The sequence below is a fragment of the Schistocerca nitens genome, chromosome 1 (genome assembly GCF_023898315.1).
Source record: "Schistocerca nitens isolate TAMUIC-IGC-003100 chromosome 1, iqSchNite1.1, whole genome shotgun sequence".
NCBI classification, from domain to species: Eukaryota; Metazoa; Arthropoda; class Insecta; order Orthoptera; family Acrididae; genus Schistocerca; species Schistocerca nitens.
Genome location: NC_064614.1, coordinates 1,065,372,876 through 1,065,394,027, shown reverse-complemented (window position 1 = coordinate 1,065,394,027; position 21,152 = coordinate 1,065,372,876).

Below are 21,152 nucleotides of genomic sequence, written 5' to 3'. Positions count from 1 at the left end.
AGCACTCCAATACTCACATCACAAGTACGCCTCCTTAAACCAGGGTAAACCGGTTGTGTCGACATTAAACCCAAGTACTACCGACTGACACAACTCTACCGGCCACCGGCCTCTTAGACAGTTCTGCACCCGTAAGCACCGTGAACAGCTCACCGTCCGTCACATGTGCCTCTTTTCTCTCTCCCTGACTGTGACCTAATGCATGCCCATGTGGTCAACAACCAGCACCAAGGAACTACAACCGAACAGTCAACTAATAGGCGACCGAAGCGCCACTTGGCGACTAGACAGAGACGGATCGCCCCAATAGGCAAAGAAGTAACGGAGCGACGATTCTTCGAGAAAGGGGATTAAGTGATAGAACGAACAACACTTTGAAAGCGGACTTCCCTGAGGAAAACCCCTACGGACGGTAATCGGGGATGTCGGTTGGCCATTGACAACCACTGACACATGGATACCCGTAAACAAACTGTACTAAACTCGGAACGCGTCCGTTGTGAACCCAACGGTTTCCAGTACCTGCAACACAAGGCAACGGCTGGCCCGATCGAGCACCTTGTCAAAATCCAAAAATCCCAGAGCACCAGGAACAGACGATATGATATCGTGACATTCAGCTACTGGGATCAGAACAATACGATCAGGAATACAACTTTGACGGTCTGCAACAGCTTTCCCGAGCAAGGCAGACACATGGCCATTCACCCCCCCCCCCCCCGCCCTCCCTCCTATAGGCTTATAATCAAAATTTAATAAGATAATTGGTCGAAATTTATCAGTTCCTACTAGACCAGAACTTTAGTAAATAACGCAATTTTGCCAACTTTCAACGAGTTGCCCACAAACACTCCTCTCACTTAATTCAAAAGCAATGTAAAAGTAGTATCCAACGTAGGAAAAAAACGCACATACAACTGCTTAGGCTGGCCATCTAACCCCGGCGACTTACGAGATGGCAATCCGACAATAAGGTCATAGACATCATCCCACTGAAAAGCGTCTAAAAAGGCAGCATTCTGAGCAGGTGTAAGTCTACAACCCAGAATCAGAGCAAATAAATCGGCTGACGTATCGACAATAACGGTTATGTCATACAGCCCAACATAGAATTGATATAGAGCATGCAGCATGTCCTTCTGTGCCTTCAGAACATTGTCGTCCCTTGTATTGAGGGACCTCGTACACGTACGTCGACGGCGAGTCTGATGTCAAATCAGATGATATAAAGAGGTCAATCCATCGGCTACCACGAAACGTGGTTTGGATCGCATCCTGAAGCCTTCCATTTGACGCTTCCTGAATCGTAACAATTGCACCTGTACACGCCTGACGTCTACAATCCGTAGCAGAGCCTGAGGAGCACTTTCATATAGGTCACGTAAGAGAGAGAGAGAGAGAGAGAGAGAGAGAGAGAGAGAGAGAGAGAGTAGTACAATTCTTGCGTTCTCCACTGGGCCACTGCTTGGATTGAACCGTCTACAAAAAAATACACTTACTAAGTATTATTAAAATCTGTTGATGGACTAACAGTACGAGCCCCCTTATTACAGCCGGCCGCGGTGGCCGAGCGGTTCTAGGCGCTTCAGTCCAGAACCGCGCGACTGCTACAGTCGCAGGTTCGAATCCTGCCTCGGGTATGGACGTGTGTGATGTATTTAGGTTAGTTAGGTGAAAGTAGTTCTAAGTTCTAGGGGACTGATGACCTCAGATGTTAAGTGCAATAGTGCTCAGACCCATTTGAACCAGTTTCTGCAATAACACATCGTTGCATGTCATCGGGTGTAGTATGTATGTCCTTGTAGACAGCGTTTTCAGTTTTCCCCAGAGTAAAGGTCTACAGGCGTCAAATACGAGGAACGGGCCGGCCAAGGTACAGGGATTACGCGTCCAATCCAACGACTGGGAAACAATTCGTCAAGAGTTGCTGTAGTACTTCCTGCACTAATGGCTGGTCAGCCATCGTGTTGGTACCACAGGTTCCTCCTAGTCTGCAGAGTAACGTCTTCTAGCACCCATGGAAGATGGTCTGCTATGAGGCCCCAATACCTGTGCGCGTTCAGTGTTTCATCCATGAGAAACGAGCCTATCCCACACCACACGTTTACACTCCATAGACGTTGACGTTCCACCTGACGAAACCAACGTGGATTGTCAACAAACCAAAAGCGCATGTTTCAACGGTTTACCTGGCCATAATAGGTAAATGCGGCTTTATCACTAAACAAGGTACATGATACAGCTGGAGTATCTCGTCGTAATGACTACGTACAAAAGTTATCACGGCTCTGCTAATAGTATCCGTGCAGCCCTTGATGGGTGGAGATGTGATCGGGATGGAACCTATGTCGATGGAGACTGTGTAGGGCACTTACCTCTCTCTTGCCAGTTCCTCGTGCGATTGCGAGGGAGCTAACATGTGAATCAACTGCAACAGCAGAAATGACATTAATTTACCCATCTTCTGTAGTCACTTGCTTCCTTCTGTTACGTTGTCTAGGTGTTGCACTATCACTTTCACGAAACTGGTTGAAGAGACTGGTAAATAACTGCCGAGGTGGTTGACGGGTATTGGAATGTCTTGCCGCATACAGCGTACGAGAACGAACTGCATTCTTCCTATTCTCTCCATACCCCATGAGCATGTTGGCTTCTTTTGCATTTGTAAATCCCATCGTTCACTCACAATCTATTGCTTGGCCCTGTCACACACTAATTGACTAGCACGTCGCAGTGCACCCAAGGAACACACAAACACACTGTAAGCAAACACGACAACACCCTGCCTGACAACCATGCAGGTTGAATGGCACAAAAAATGGTCAGTGTGGAAACTGTTCAAAAATCGAGATCTCGCAAACGACTCGCACTACAATCCTGCAAAAGACACTGCTGACCTTCTAATTTGCCCTACTTTTAGTTTATGTTAATAGGGAGTTTTTCTATTTAAAAATGTTTATGTGTGCACAAAAATACACTTTACGAGTGTTATTACATTTTTTTATTGGCTGAATACGAATCCATTCGTGAAAACCGCACATTAATAGCACTTTCCATTTAGTCAATATTTACGGCGCTAATTTTAGATTATTCACCTTGTATGTACATATTTGTTTAAAAGGTATAAGCCACTACTTCGACTACGTCGCGTTTTATAATAGTTCATATATTGTGAGGTATTGATCTATCATTTGCGTTTAAAAGAGCGCATGTAACACTTTCGCTTCTCTTGTGTCATGGAATTTTAAATTCCATTTTGTTTCAAATGGGAAAAAGTCACTGACTTGCGCACTTTTAAAACTGAACAGTTGGCAATGGTCCGATAGGTGCAAACATTCAGGATATAAAAAAGGACCAAGCACTTCATATGTTTATCACGAAGGAACCGGTGGAGAGGGTGCCAATGAAGTAAGTTCTTTTTTATCTGAATATCTTAAGTGTGTCTCCGAAAACATCAGAGAGCTTCGACTGCTTTCTGATAATTTCACGGGACAAAACAAAAACAAAACGCTCCCTACATTCTTTCTTTCACTGGCTGATTCCCGACGTTTCACACTTATTCAGCAGTATTTCCCAGTGAGAGGACACAGCTTTCTACCGTGTGATCGAGACATTTCAAAGAAGCTTCGACAGATGACAGGACATTCACTGTTTATCAAATAACACAGCGCATTCTACAAAGAAGCATAAAACCTGGAATATTTATAGCTCGAGAAGCTGATACATTTGAAATTTTGGATGTTAAAGACTGATAGACAAAATTTTATAAGAAGACGATAGTTTCTGAAGAAATAAGGAACAAGCTAAGATGTGACAGATATAGCCTTGCAATCAGCAGGTTCTCTCTCTTTCCATATTCCAGCGCCAGATGTTGGTCGATCAAAGGTTGGGCGTGTATCGACAGGTTAGAGATTTACGCATTCTTCGTGGCCCATCAACGAGAACGTATTCCTCATCCAACAAACCCCGCCTACTCAGTAGAACGAGAGCCAATTAAATTGCAAAAAAATCAAGACTTAGAAAAGATGCAGCAGCACATTCCAAGCGAGCATATGCAGTCCTACGACGTACTTTTGAACTGCACTAATGATATTGGTAAAGCACATAAATGACTGAGGAACAGTTCATTATAAGTGGAAGAACTTGAGTTAATACATTCTGGAAACATCCCCCAGGCTGTGCCTAAGCCACGTCTCCGCAGTATCCTTTCTTTCAGGAGTGCTAGTTCTGCAAGGTTCGCAGGAGAGCTTCTGTAAAGTTTGGAAGGTGGGAGACGGGATACTGGCAGAAGTAAAGCTGTGAGGAGCGGGCGTGAGTCGTGCTTCGGTAGCTCAGATGGTAGAGCACTTGCTCGCGAAAGGCAAAGGTCCCGAGTTCGAGTCTCGGTCGGGCACACAGTTTTAATCTGCCAGGATGTTTCATATCAGCGCACACTCCGCTGCAGAGTGAAAATCTCATTCTGGGAACTTGAGTTAACTTTTGTAATTTTTTTACGCGTATCTATTCCAAGTTTAAGAATATTATTTTAGTTTTCTGTTACAGTCGTTTATGTGACATTTAATTCACTGATGTGGCTAAATATCAACATTTTGTTCTGTGTCTTCTTCTTGTGAGACCAACTTTTCTAAAGGGTGGATGTTTGTACATTTTAAACGTCCTTAAAATTGTACGTATTTGCACTCTGGGAGAATTAATGTATCCACCAATTAGCTACCACCTATATTGCTAGTTCATATGAGAAGACTTTCTTATTTCCTGGTGTTTTTCTTCTAAACCAGTTTTTTTTTAATTTCCCTCTAAGTTGGTTTTCTTGACACGTTCTTTTAAAAGAGACCGATTCATTGCATCAACGAAAAAACCAATAAATAATGGACTAAAGAATATTGCGTCACACATTGTGCTGAATCCGTTCCTAATATTCGTTTCATGATTATATTCCATTTTTCTCTGTGCAGTTGATGATCTTAGTACTGTTGATGTACATTACACATTACCTGATCAAATGTATGTGGAAACGTACGGGATTACTGAAGAATACAACCAGTCGGCTTTGAATAGTGACATCAGAAGTTACCGCAGATGAAGTATTCCACAGATTTAACAGCAAAGACGAATGCTGAGAAACAAAGGAATACAGGACAGAAAAAACAGATCGTAACGTCTATCACGCACATTCCTATTTCGTACTTAATGTTAAATATATAGCTTCTTTCAGTCTTAGTACCCTGTTCTTCAGTTGACCTATGCTGGTCAACAGAAGTCCAGGATTCAAATTTTACAGGTGTTGCTTTTTTCGCCTCCGCTACTAATAGCATCCTATTCTTCAGCTGATGCTAGTACTAACGAAGGCGAAAGACGGACATATGTAAAATTTGCATCCCATACTTGAGTTCACGTATATAGGACAACTGAAAAATAGGAGCCGGCCGAAGTGGCCGTGCGGTTAAAGGCGCTGCAGACTGGAACCGCAAGACCGCTACGGTCGCAGGTTCGAATCCTGCCTCGGGCATGGATGTTTGTGATGTCCTTAGGTTAGTTAGGTTTAACTAGTTCTAAGTTCTAGGGGACTAATGACCTCAGCAGTTGAGTCCCATAGTGCTCAGAGCCATTTTTTTTGAAAAATAGGATACTAATGCTAGCGAAAACGAAGAAACCGACGTACGTAATAATGACATCCTGTACCTCAGTTGAACTACGCGAAGGTGATAAAAAGCATGAGACATAAAATTTGTAAATTTGTATCCCATACTTCGGATACCGTAGATAGTTCAACTGAAGAATAGGATTCAAGTGCTAGGGAAGACGAAAAATAGCGAGATAGATAAGATTTGCGTCCAATACTTCAGTTAACGTATGTAGTCAACTGAAGAACAGGACACTACCTTCATAGTTCAAATGAGGTACAGGATTCCAATGTTACGTATGTCGCTTTTTTATTCTTTGCTAGCACTAGTATCCTCTTCTTCAGCTGACCTATATAGGTCGACTGAAGCACGGGATACAAATTTTTTGTAAGTCAGTCTTTTCACCTTCGATAGTACTAGTATCGACTGAACTGGGACGAACTAGTGATTTAAATTAATATAAGCTACAAAAATCGTATACAGTATCTAGCCCTGTCTTCTAAAACACATTTATTTATTTCGATTTACGATGATGACACGTCGCCACGGAAGAAACCGGATTTGTTATGTACGGTTCGAAAATAAACACATTAACATCTGTGAGTAAACCACGACGTCATTGGTCAAAGCCGACGGGTTCTATCCCAGTTTTCAGTTGACCCAAACTTATTACTGGATATTAATAAGGGGTGTGCCCGCACTTCCCGTTTATGATGGACTGAACTCTGCCCGGGACAATTCCAATGAGGTCCTGCATTGCCTGCAGAGAAATGGCAAACCATTCTCCTCGAAGAGTCGAAACCAGAGAAGGTAGTGACGTTCATCGCTAGGATCTGGAACGAAGTCGACGTTCTGACTCACCCCAGCAGTGTTCCGTTGGTTTCAGGACAGGTCTCTGGACAGGCCAGTCAGTTTCAAGAACGTTATTGTCTGAAAACCATTGTCTAACAGACGCCGCTTTCAGACAGTGTCCATTCTCATGTTGATATAAACGATCGCCGTCTTCGAACTGTTACTTCAATTTACGGTGTACACAGTGCTGTAAAATGTCTTCATATCCACTGAAATGTAGCTTTTACTTAAGTGTAATAAGATAACCACACATGTACCACGTAAAACGGCCCCGTACCGCTGCTTCGCCTCTTCTGTACTTCATTGTTGGCACTTAGGGCAGGTAATGTTATCCAGGCATTTGCCAGGCCATAGGATTTCCACAGGGAATAGAATGATTCATAACCTGAAATCATTCGTTTCCAGTCATCCACTGTCCAGCGGCGTCGCTCTTTACACCTCCTGGAGCGTCGCTAAGCATTCTTACAGCAAGGTGCGGCATATGATAGGTTGCTCAACCGCTTCACCCCGTTCCTTTTAACTAACTACGCACAGTCATTGAGCCACAGCGAAGAGCCACAGAAACTGGTACTCTTGCCTAACACCGTGCAGGGCCCCCGCGAGCACGTATAAGTGCCGCAACTCGACGTGACATTGACTCGACTAATGTCCGAAGTAGTAATGGAGGAACTGACACCATGAATCTTGCAGGGCTGTCCATAAATCCGTAAGAGTACGAGAGGGTGGACATGTGTTCTGAACAGCACGTTGCAAGACATCTCAGGTATTCTCAATAATTGTCATGTCTGGGGAATTTGATGGCCAGCCGGAGTGTTTAAACACTGTAGCAACTCTTTAGCAATTCTGGACGTGTGGGGTGTCGCATTGTCCTGCTGGAATTTCCCGAGTCGCTCGGAATGCACAATGGACGTGAATGGATGCAGGTGATCAGACAGGGTGCTTAAGTACATGTCGCCTGCCATAGTCATATCTAGACGTATCGGGAGTCCCATATCAATCCAACTGTACACGCCCAAACCATTACAGAGCCTCCACCAGCTTTAACAGTCCCCTGCTGACATGCAGGGTCCATGGATTCGTGAGGTTGTCTCCATACCCGTACACGTCCATCCAACTCGATACAATTTGAAACGAGGCTTGTCCGACCAGGCAACATGTTTCCAGTCATCAACAGTCCTGTTTCGATGTTGTCGGACCCAGGCAAGGCGAAAACTTTTGTGTCGCGCAGTCATCAAGGGTACACGAGTAGACCTTCGGCTCCGAAAGCCCATATCGTCGATGTTTCATTGAATTGCTCCATTCTGACACTTTTCGACGGCCCAGCAGTGAAATATGCAACGATTTGCGGAAGGGTTGCATTTATGTCTCGATGAACGATTCTCTTGAGTCGTCGTTGGTCCCGTTCTTGCAGGATGTTTTTCCTGCCGCAGCGATGTCGGAGATTTGGTGTTCACTGAACACTCGTGAAATGGTTCAAATGGCTCTGAGCACTATGGGACTTAACATCTGAGGTCATCAGTCCCCTAGAACTTAGAACTACTTAAACCTAAGTAACCGAAGGACCTCACATACATACATGCCCGAGGCAGGATTCTAACCAACGACCATAGTGGGAGATACTAGGGAAATGGTCATACGGGAAAAGTCCCCACTTCATCTCTACCTCGGAGATGCTTTGTCGCATCGCTCGTGCGCCGGGTTCGATTCCCGGCTGGGTCATGGATTTTCACCTGCCTCGAGATGACTGGGTGTTTATGTTGCCCTCATCATTTCATCATCATTCATGAAAGTAGCGAGTTTGGACTGAGCAAAGACTGGGACTCTGTACGGGTGCTGATAACCGCGCAGTTGAGTGCCCCACAAACCAGACATCATCATCATCATCATCATCATCATCATCATCATCTAGCAACTGTGCCACACACTTGTTCTCCTATATAGGCGTTGCCGGCCGCAGCGCCGTATTCTGCCTGTTTACGTATCTCTGTGTTTGAATACGCATGCCTATACCAGTTTCTTCGGTGCTTCAGTGTATACGGACTGCTGGTACCGCCTTGTAATTCACGAATAGTTTCTTCTGCTGATTTCGTGCGATATTTAGAAAATCATCGGCATTGTTCGTCGGTCCCTGTCGGTCAATATATGAGGTCTGCCTTCTCTGGGTTTATCTGTGGTTGTACTTTCGCACTTCCATTTCAAAGTCACAACAACTTTCGGCTTGGGCAACTTAAGGTGTGTAGAAACTTCCCTCACTGATTTGTTACTTAGGTGGCATTCAATGACTAGCCCGCGTGACAAGTCACTGAAATGACCTGATCGAATCATTCTTCTGTTACTGCTTCACTACTGGCATCACAGTACTTCTCACCGCCTTACTGGTGGGTCTGCCTCACGCGATGTCTAATGGTCAGTTTCACATTATATAGGGTTTTTTGTATAATTTTGGATAGACAGTGGCTATATTATATTACGTTTATAGTTATTTAATGATTTGCCTGTGTCATTTCTTATTAAGATGAAGAATTATAGTCTCGGTTGGTTGGTTGATTTCTGGGACTGAAGGCACCAGACTACTAGGTCCCTTTTTCCACGAACTTTAAACACCCACAAAGAATAAGAACAAACAATGGTGATGACAAGAGACAGCACAGGACAAGAAACACACAGGCAGAGACCAGAGGAAAGGAATTAAAATCACACCGAGTGTAACAGTGGTTGGCCGACCATAGAAACAAAAAAGCACAAGCCAACCACCAAGAAACGCACTAAAAACCCCAGTCTAAAATCGTAGGCCAAAGACCAGACTCAACACAGAAACAAGGAAAAACACTTATATCAAGCGATAAAAACCTCCTGCACGAATAAAACTCAAAACTAAATCTCCCATCGCAACGTCATCTGATAAAAGTGCAGGAAGCGTATCAGGCTGCGCAAACGTCTGCCTGTGCGGAGTTAAAAGCAGCCAGTCCAACAAGATGTGGACCACCGTCAAAACTGACCCCCAGCGACATAAAGGTGGGTCCTCGCGGCGCAGTAAATAGCTGTGTGTTATCCAGGTGTGGCCAACGCGCAGCCGGCACAGGACAACAGAGTCCTTGCGAGATACCCGCAAGGAGGAGCGCCACGCACCGGCAGCCTCCTTGATAGCCCGAAGTTTGCTGGATGAAGGAAGGGTGCGCCATTCTTCACCCCAGGTGCGAAGTACCTTCTGCCGCAAAACTGATCTGAGGTCACTCTCTGAAAGGCCAATCTCCAAGGCTGGTGAACCGACAGCCTGTTTGGCCAGCGCATCAACACGTTCATTTCCCGGGATGCCGACATGACTCGGGGTCCACACAAAGACCACAGAGCGGCCGCAACGGGCTAGAGTATGGAGGGTCTCCTGGATAGCCATCACCAGACGAGTGCGAGGGAAACACTGGTTGATAGCTCGTAAACCGCTCAGGGAGTCACTACAGATAACGAATTACTCACCTGAGCAGGAGCGCATGTAATCTGGGGCGCGAGAGATGGCGACCAGCTCGGCAGTGAAAATAGTGCAGCCACCCGGCAATGAGTGTTGTTCACAATGATCCCCTAGGGTATGAGCATAACCGACACGACCAGCAACCATCGAACCGTCAGTATAGACAACGTCAGAGCCTTGAAACGCGACAAGGATTGAAAGAAAGCAGCAGCGGAAGACCTCAGGAGGGACTGAGTCCTTCAGGCCTTGCGCCAAATCGAGCCTAAGGTATGGGAGGGCACACACCACGGCGGTATACGCAGAGGGGCCCGGAAAAGAGATGGAAGAGGGAAAACCTCTAGCCCAGAGAGAAGAGCTCTGACGCGAACCGCGATCGTACACCCTAGCCGGGGCCTCCGTTCCAGAAGATGGACGACCGACTGAGGAGTAGAAGACGATAATTGGGATGACTGTCTGGTTTCGCAAAGTATAAATTACGTTTTCTGTAGACAATATTTTATATTGCAAAACTTCCGTCTCTTGATGTACAGTCTAAGACAAGGAAAAAAAGAAGGAACAAAAAATATATGCAGTACAAAGAAGGAATTTTCCGAATGGGACGGGAAATCGGTAGATGTGAGGTCAAAAACGCATTGGTCCACCTCTAGCTCTTATGCAAGCAGTAATTCGGCTTGGCATTGATTGATGGAGTTTTTTTATGTCCTCCTGAGGGATATCGTGCTAAATTCTGTCCAATGGTCACGTTACATTGTCAATATCCCTAGCCAGTTGTAGGTCCCAGCCCATACTGCTTCAAACGTTCCCAACTGTGCAGAGATCTGGTGACCATACTGGCCGAGGCAGAATTTGGCAAGCCCAAAAACAAGCAGTAGAAGCTCTCGCCGTGTGCCGGCGTGCATTATTTTGCAGAAATGTAAATGGCTTGTCATGAAGGGCAAAAAAACGGGGCCTAGAATATCGTCGACGTGCCGCTGTGCAGTAAGGGTCCCGCGGACGACAACCAAGAGGTCCTGCTGTGAAATGAAATGGCACCCCAGACCATCACACCTGTTTGTCGGGGAGTATGGCGGGTGAGTCACATTGGTATATCATCGCTGTCCAGAGAGTCTCCAGACACGCCTTCGCTAGTCATCGGGACTCATCACTGGAGACACTTCTGCTCCAATTAATGAGATTTCAGGTCCCGATAACCAGCAAAAACTTATCTGGAGACGATGTGGACAGCCGTGTACCTCACATCTAGCGATTTCCGTCCCATTCGGATAATTCCTCGGTGGTGCGTCGTTTTCTTTCTCGTAGAATGTGTTTCTGGAATTCTTACCTCGAATACATTTATATATTATGTCATTTGTATTTACAAATATACAAGAAATAAGGAACTTTATCTCATACAATGAACCGGAACAATTTACTGGTGAATTAAACTATTAGATAACTTAGTACTAAGAGTCTCGTTTTTCTTGTCGCAGTAATATGAGGTTGTTTTCCAGCGGTACCCCTGGGGAGACGGAAACAAGACTCTGTTCCACAACCCAAGAGTGAATGCTCTGCCGGAAGGATACGAGGATGAACTGGAGCCGGAGGAAGACTGAGCCCCACGACGGCGCAGCATTTCGGGAGCTCGTGGTAGTTGTTTGTTCGTACCTCATTACCCAACCGTCTTGAGTGCCGATTTTAAACAAATTGGTGTCGTATACTTGTATTTTCAGCAAAACGAATTAAATTATTGGCTTATTTGCATGTTCGATAACTAAGTAAACTGTTTTATTGGGCTCAGTAAATATAATTAATATGTAAAAGGGGAACTGATCTCTGAAACTGACATTAAATTCGATTTATTTCTTACACAAACGTCCGCCAACGCCATGCTTTCCCACAACTTCAAAGTAGCCATATAAATAAGCTCCTGTCTTAAGATTTGCATTCCAGTCGTTATGGAACATAAAAACTATCCCATCGAAATTCTAAAGATGTCTTCATTTATTACTCAGAAGGAGACGTAATAGAGTTTTTTTTTATATCTCTAACTGCAATTTCCTGTCGTCAGACAGCTTGATAGTAGACTAACGTCTAAGAACGCTTATGGTCATTGTACGCTGTTCTGCCTCTGTCTGTTTTGTATAATTACGTGGATTAATTGGAGAAAAGGCGATGTATGTAAGTCGGCAGGAATGTAATCATATACTCACTGACTAAGTTAGTAACATATCTCGAACTGTTCTGTGTGGCTTATTTATGTTCATTGAACCTGGAATTAATAATGAAGTAACCTCAACGGAAACCTTACGTAACATAATATACAAACTGACTAAAGTAGGACATACTAACAGGAACAGTGACAACACAATAGACGTCTTGATATTGCGGTACTCCAGATTTTAGTTAACAACACTGTCCTTAGTTACCGGTTGAGCGACATCAGGTAGGCAAGGAAACTCCATGATTTAATTATGGATTTTGCATATGACGTTTGTTGTTTTCTTCTTTGTGTTTGTTTCATGTCGCACGCGGAAGATGCTGGTAACTGATCGGAGGGTGTGCATTGTCATGAAAATTGATGTTTATCCAAAGTTCACAAAAATATTCAACATATACTGGTCATTGTATATGATATCCATGTGTCAGAAATTAAACGAGATGCAGATGCAATCTTATGGGTTTTATATCGTCCTTTGGTATACAGCATTCTTGATGATACAAGTGAGACTCTTTAGATTCATGCAATGGTACAAATGGCGCCTTGCTAGGTCGTAGCCATTAACTTAGCTGAAGGCTATTCTGTCTCTCGGCAAATGAGAGAAAGGCTTCGTCAGTGTAGTCGCTAGCAACGTCGTCGTACAACTGGGGCGAGTGCTAGTACGTCTCTCGAGACCTGCCTTGTGGTGGCGCTCGGTCTGCGATCCTGACAGTGGCGACACGCGGGTCCGACATGTACTAATGGACCGCGGCCGATTTAAGCTACCACCTAGCAAGTGTGGTGTCTGGCGGTGACACCACAATGGGAATTGGCGAACTGCAATGAGTATTGAAGACAATGGGCAAGGGGCACTACATTAGCAGTGTGTGGACAAATTGAGAATTTGGGTCTGTCAGCAGGCATGCTTCAGTAGTCGACCACTTTATCTGGATGGTTCAGTGGTGGCAGTCTGCCTTTGGCAGAACAACAGAGCGGACACGCTGGTGTTTCCGTGTGCGGAAGGAGAGCTTGCCTAGTTTGCATTCTGAAGGCCGTTGGTTACGTGCCGGCTTTGCGTCTACAATATATGGCGAACCGTTACCGTAAATCAAGGGTGGGCAAGACTTCGACCCGCGGGCTGGACCCTGGCACGAGTGCCATTAGCGGTCGTCCTCGCTGCACATTTGCCCCGGCGCCACAGCACGCTGTGTGAAGGAGAAGAGGGGAAACTGCTTGGGTCGCATTTAAATGGCAGTGCAGCCACATTCCATTCGACTTGGTTGTACATTTCACATTTCTCAACAACACCTATCACAAACGAAAGAAATTTTCAGTATTATTTCATTACTTTTGGCATGCTGAGGACATAATTTTTATCTGGTTATGACGGTACTTTGCGGGCAGGCGTGTCAATTAGCATCATATTAATTAAAATCGGGGATAAATAGACTTTATTTTGGAAGAATTAAAAACGGGAAAGTAATACGAAACTTTGATAACTGCGCAGTATTACTAAGAAGCAATATAATGAAAAGTAATAAAAAGCAAAGTAGCAAAGAACAAGCGGGACAGAAAGATATAGGGGCACATTATTGAGCTCTCTACTTTCAGTTATCGCGATCGGGCTAGTCGATGAAAAAGTGGTACGCGACTGCGAAATTCGTTAAGGAGATTATTTAAAGACTCTTCAAGCACGTTTAAAATACATTACGTGTGACGAAGTGATCGGAGACGTTTACTGTCTGGTGAAGGGAAAATGATTCCAACAATATAATTCGAATTTTGTGTTAGCTGGGAAAAATACTGTTGGGAAACTATTATGGTTGTGGAACCCACGAAAGTTGTACGCAACGGAAAGCTATAATTTACGTAATTTTGCATTTTTCAAAATTGTGAAACGCGTGTGCGTGAAACATTAAGAGAATCTTATCCTTGGACGGTTGCGGGGGTAACTGATACAAACAACGCGACAGCATAAAAATAGTTCGCGCATTAACTACCAGATATTAATTAACGGGGACCTAAAATACTAAAAACAGTGCATACACTGTTAAATTGAAGCCTGCGTGTGAAAGACAATCACATCGAACATTTTGAGAGCGAAGAATAGACATTTAAGTGCCGAATTGAGAGCCTGGGTCGTGTCGATATTTGGACATTATATGACACGCGTTATTCAGAACACGATATCGACCATTTTAATACTGAAAAGAAGGATAGGATCATCACCTCCAATCCCGATTCATATTTCATATTTAGTTAGTGAAAAGAAACGTGTTAATAAACAAACTACATTTTAATTTTATCCACAATTTTGGCTTCATTACGTAGTCTTGACTACATGGTAAACAATATCTGTGGAAGTTGTATACACCGTATCGCCATAATATTTAGCCAACCAATATTGTGAGACACCAAAAATGTAAATGCATGAAATTGTTCTTACAGCGGATGTGTAATGTGTGAGTGCGACGAACCATATTGAGAAACTGAACATCCATTACGTACTTGCATGTTTATCTGCGAAAATGGCCCTAGTCGGTACATAAGCATAGAATTCGAATAGAATCGCTGGAACATTGCAAACCATTCAGATTAATCGAACATATAAATACGCATAATGCTTGTATCACCAGGATGTGTTCTTTCCCCTCACCCCCGTGGCAGTAATTGAACTAAGAGTCAGCCGGGAATATCATTTAAATCAATTGACGACCATTGAGCTAGCGTCACGAATCTTCAAAAACGCCCACTGCCATGTATGAAGGCGAGTGACACCACGAGTGCTAACGTCGATCGAGGGTTGTCGTCGTGATCGTATTGAATGACATTGAGCGGTCACACACGAAGAAGGGAGAAAGGAAGTGTTGCCCGAACGTGAGGCGCGAATCAGAAGAAAGTCAGACGAAGCATTGTATATTTCACATTTCTCAACAACACCTATCACAAACGAAAGAAATTTTCAGTATTATTCCATTATTTTTGGCATGCTGAAGACATAATTTTTATCTGGTGCAAACTGTCGGCATAAAGACAGGTGCACAGAATTCCACAGATTTTCGCTATTAAGTGGCGACGTTATCCTGATTCATTTAGTTTCGTAATCGGAAGAACGTCTTTCACACAAACATGACGACCGAAATATTATGCCACTTTTGCAATCTCATTATGGAGACGTGGAAACTCTACCTGAGGAAAGCAACCTAGACCTCCTGGACAGTTTTAATATAAAACGATTTGTGATAGAAACAAGAATGACCCTGTGGGCCGATCAGTTATATCCACATATGCACAGGGGCGCTTTCAAACGAAATGGCAAAACAGGTTGAAAACAGATGTAAGATTGACAGTGTTCTCTAAACGTTTTGTAAACTATCCTTGTAATTCTTTACAGACCATAAGAAACTCGCGTTTTATTTAGCGGCATTGAGGTTAGAGAACTGGACTGTGGTTCTCAGAAAATGTTCCTTCTACAACGCGATTTTTTGTTTTTAATTGGATCCCCACCAGATCAGGAATAAGTCGTTTCTCACCTTGGAATGTCTTATTGTGGGCAGCGAGCAGTCAATTCCACTTAAAAGGTGACGGCTCCAATCCCCTCTGGACGTTTTAATCTTCGTTCCTGCACTCCTTTTTCCTTCATAAATTCAAAAGCAACGAGATTTAAATCGTTCCAAGCATTTTCCGTGATTTAACCAAAGTATTTCACAATAATGTATAAAATCTCAATATTCCTCGTTTAGTTCCACTGACAACTGTTGTAACTGACAGTGGAATAGTGCGCACGACTTCAAAAATTTTGCTGTTCCTACCACAAATTTCTTGACGTGTTGCATGCCTGCAAATCTGGTCCAAAGTGCTTCTTCATGTGCAGAACAATGAATTCCGTCTGTCGATGGTTGTAATTTTTTCCTCTTTCATTGTCAACTAAATATTCAAATTATCTGTTGATGATAATGTACTATCTTTTCATACTAAATATGCAGTACCCGTCGCGTAGGAAACTGCATAATGGAACTGAGAATTTTCGCCCCTCTCTTCCGTCATTCCTATTTATCTTTGAAGGCTTGTGACAATAGATCGCTGGATTGTGTCTTTTTGTGCAATCACCCATTGGACTTGTGAAGATCCTTCATATCAGAAGCATATAGCGAATGGTAAATAGCGTTGACACCACTAATCTACCGAACTGAAGAGAGATATGCCGACCCAAACTTATGCGCCGCGATGCTAAAAAAATGACATGTCGCGCTGCACCTGGTACAGAAAAGCCGAAACCGGCTGTAGCGATTCGAGAATTTCAGTGTAAATTCTAGAACATCTCGGCCTTCTACCGTCTCGAACACACGATATTTTAGATGTGTGTGATGATAGAATCCTACTTATAGTGCATCACATGTCTGTGTGTGCAGGTTTAAATTCAGTTGCAGGCCGGATGTAGACGCGGCTGTCGAACGGCACCGACAAGTACCTGTCGGGCGATCCATGTATGTTTTAATGAAACTGCGTTCGAAAGGACAATGGAATATTTATATCACTCTGTTCAGAAATGATTCAAATGGCCCAGAGCACTATGGGACTTAAATTCTGAGTTCATCAGTACCCTAGAACTTAGAACTAGTTAAACCTAACTAACCTAAGGACTTCACACACATCCATGCCCGAGGCAGGATTCGAACCTGCGACCGTAGCGGTTGCGCGGTTCCAGACTGAAGCGCCTAGAACCACTCGTCCACTCCGGCCGGCTATGTCACTCCGTGATAATAGTGTCAGTGACTATTCTTAGTGAAAAAAAGAACAGTTCAGAAGGTACTCTTGAGAAAAACTCTTAATCTAGCCTTAGTAGAGGCAAGACCTTTGTGATTCGTGTGAAATAGAGTCGTGGTTATTAAGCCAGCACTTTTATAAATGTAATTACACTATTGGCCATTAAAATTGCTACACCAAGAAGAAATGCAGATGATAAACGGGTATTCATTGCACAAATATGTTATACTAGAACTGATATGTGATTACATTTTCACGCAATTTGGGTGCATAGATCCTGAGAAATCAGTACCCAGAACAACCACCTCTGGCCGTAATAACGGCCTTGGTACGCCTGGGCATTGAGTCAAACAGAACGTGGATGGCGTGTACAGGTACAGCTGCCCATGCAGCTTCAACACGATACCACAGTTCATCAAGAGTAGTGACTGGTGTACTGTGACAAGCCTGTTGCTCGGCCACCATTGACCAGACGTTTTCAATTGGTGAGAGATCTGGAGAATGTGCTGGCCAGGGCAGCAGTCGAACATTATCCGTATCCAGAAAGGTCCGTACAGGACCTGCAACATGCAGTCGTGCACCATCCTGCTGAAATGTAGGGTTTCGCAGGGATCGAATGAAGGGTAGAGCCACGGGTCGTAACACATCTGAAATGTAACGGCCACTGTTCAAAGTGCCGTCAAAGCGAACAAGAGGTGACCGAGATGTGTAACCAATGGCACCCCATACCATCACGCCGGCTGATACGCCTGTATGGCGATAACGAATACACGAGTCCAATGTGCGTTCACCGCGATGTCGCCAAACACGGGTGCGACCATCATGATGCTGTAAACAGAACCAGGATTCATCGCAAATAATGACGTTTCGCCATTCGTGCACCCAGGTTCGTCGTTGAGTACACCATCAGAGGCGCTCCTGTCTGTGATACAGCGTCAAGTGTAAACGTAGCCATGGTCTCCGAGCTGATAGTCCATGCTGCTGCAAACCTCGTCATACTGTTCGTGTAGATGGTTGTTGTCTTGCAAACGTCCCCATCTGTTGACTCAGGGATCGAGACGTGGCTGCACGATCCGTTACAGCCATGCGGATAAGATGCCTTTCATCTCGACTGCTAGTGACACGAGGCCGTTGGGATCCAACATTTGCATATTGAAAGTGTGAAAAGTAAGAATTTTATTCTGCATGAAAGTTAAATATACCGACGGCGTTGCCGAAAGAGCAAAGTTTTAGAAGCGAAGGCCTATTAAGAAAGGCGTCACAAAACGTCAGAACGTGGCGACCAGTGAGAAAGGACTGAAAAAACAGGAATTGTGAGATCAAAAAACGGGAAAATAAGCTGTTGTGTGTTGCCATAGCTACAAAACCAAATACGACAAAGAATCTACTACGACCCAACGGAACATGTTCAAGTACATAATGGAGCAAAATTTTGAACTGAGAAATAGTGAAGAAGATTCCAGTATGTTTCTCTAAGAAGAAATACGCCTAGTACACTTCGATTAAGATGATCCGGTGCAGGGAGTGTAGAGCTCTCATATACATCGCGGGGACGCAGACGCGTAAACCAATATCCGCCGCCGCTGGCACCAGTTGCTCTTCACCGGTGCTGACCTGCCTCCGCATCCGCTCAACGACGCAGCGCTAATTCTCCGCCGGGTGAGCGTAAAAGAGAAGTTTATCGTTTTAGTACAAAGTGATACAAACTGTTCAGTGAACTTTATTAGGGTAGTTACCATACATAAAGTTAGTTAAAAGCTTACAAGATCTAAAGCTTGCAAGTATATGGATAACATACAACAAGTCGAGGAAACTCAAGAACCAGCTATGGCCATGAGAGTTAGTAAAGAAGTGCCAAACTGGGCTAAGGTAGAGAACTTAATCAAAGCCGAAAGTATAGCTTTAAATGCGACTCTAAGTGAAAAACTAGGCTCAGTACTATCTCAACTAAATGCCCAGAGTGCAGCTTTAAATGCTCAGAATGCGATTCTAAGTGGAAACCTACACTCAGTACATTCTCAATTAAATAACCGGAGTGAAACCTTACGTAGTCAAGCGGCAAATATAGGTTTGTTAAATACTAAAATTGACTCACAAAGCAAAGATGTTAGTAATCCATGCCAAGCACGAATGCTTTAAAGACTGGATTTAACGCCTTAAATAGTAAAATACAAAATTTGAAATTACATTTAAAGAATGAATTGACTAGTTACTTGGCCATTTCATGTAAATCAAATGTTCACTGCCTTTAGTGAGAAACAGAATGATAATTTTCAGGATTTGACAAAAAGGTTGGAACTGAATATTGAAGACAAATGTATTAGAGTAGAATCAGAGCTTAATTAAAAGTTAGGATCCTCTTAAAATGTGTGCAATGTTAAATTTAATGCTGTAAAGCAAGGGTTGACCGCTTCTAAAGAGAGTGTCGACAAGGAGGATACCTTAATGCCAATAATTCAACAGCATATTACAGGTGTTAATACACGATTGGACAATGTGGAAAGGAACTTCAAGGAGAAATTAGCGAACTCTGACATCATAAATATAAGTAGTTTGAATGAACAGGTTGAAGAAATTATTGATCGAAAAGTTACCGATGGAGTAACATTCGGAAACGGGTCTCCTATTTTATGTACTGAACTTAGTGATACTAAGAAAGGTATAGAGGACCTGTGGAAGGAATTCAAGCTTATCCAGGATAAAGTAGACAAAAGAGTAACTTCATCTAATGTAGTATTAACTAGTGAAGTGACGACTAATCTGCAATAGGGGGCTAATTCAAGAACATCCAGGCCGTCGTAATTTAATATATTATTATTGTTATTATTATTTTTTGATTGTTGCCGACTTACGTGGTGGGCCTTGATAAAAATGATATTTCATTTTAATTTTGATTTTACCATTAAATGCTTTCATGAAGTTCTCCTTTTTAACAATATTAATCTCAAATTATTTGTTACGTTAATGAATGTTAGACTCGCTGAATCTTAAAACATGAGCATATAAGCTGAACAATGTAATAAACTTTTCATATTAATTTACTGGGCTAGTCAGCTCACTTTAAAGCAAAAGATCTTTAGTTATTAATTACAACTGCGGCCCACACACTCGCGAGAGTATTTTTCTTACCTCCGTTAACCATCGTATTGTAGTCGGAGTCCTGGCTCTGGCTCTCGGCTACGGTACTGAAAATAAGACTCTTAAAGCTACGTATTTTCTGCATCGTCGGGCTGCTGTGGAGAAAAATTAATATTATGTTAATAGCCGGCGAGTTTTCCGCTTCCGCTAATTTTTCATAAGTTAATATCGCCACGTAATGGCGTCGTTGGCTGCATCGGCCGCTGTGATTGTTGAACTGTAAATTACTTGAATGCAGGTTAATTCAAGGAAGGCGGAGATGAAATCGGGATCACCTCTTACAAATTAAAAGTGCACAATAATATTAAATCAGTATATATATATATATATATATATATATATATATATATATATATATATATATATATATCCTGCTTAACTCATACAAATATGCTTACGAAACTTCCTGGCAGATTAAAACTGTGTGCCCGACCGAGGCTCGAACTCGGGACCTTTGCCTTTCGCGGGCAAGTGCTCTACCAACTGAGCTACCGAAGCACGACTCACGCGCGGTACTCACAGCTTTACTTCCGCCAGTACCTCGTCTCCTACCTTCCAAACTTTACAGAAGCTCTCCTGCGAACCTTAATCTGCCAGGAAGTTTCATATCAGCGCACACTCCGCTGCAGAGTGAAAATCTCATTCTGGAAACATCCCCCAGGCTGTGGCTAAGCCATGTCTCCGCAATATCCTTTCTTTCAGGAGTGCTAGTTCTGCAAGGTTCGCAGGAGAGCTTCTGTAAAGTTTGGAAGGTAGGAGACGAGGTACTGGCGGAAGTAAAGCTGTGAGCACCGGGCGTGAGTCGTGCTTCGGTAGCTCAGTTGGTAGAGCACTTGCCCGCGAAAGGCAAAGGTCCCGAGTTCGAGTCTCGGTCGGGCACACAGTTTTAATCTGCCAGGAAGTTTCATATCAGCGCACACTCCGCTGCAGAGTGAAAATCTCATTCTGGAAACATCCCCCAGGCTGTGGCTAAGCCAAGTCTCCGCAATATCCTTTCTTTCAGGAGTGCTAGTTCTGCAAGGTTCGCAGGAGAGCTTCTGTAAAGTTTGGAAGGTAGGAGACGAGGTACTGGCGGAAGTAAAGCTGTGAGTACCGGGCGTGAGTCGTGCTTCGGTAGCTCAGTTGGTAG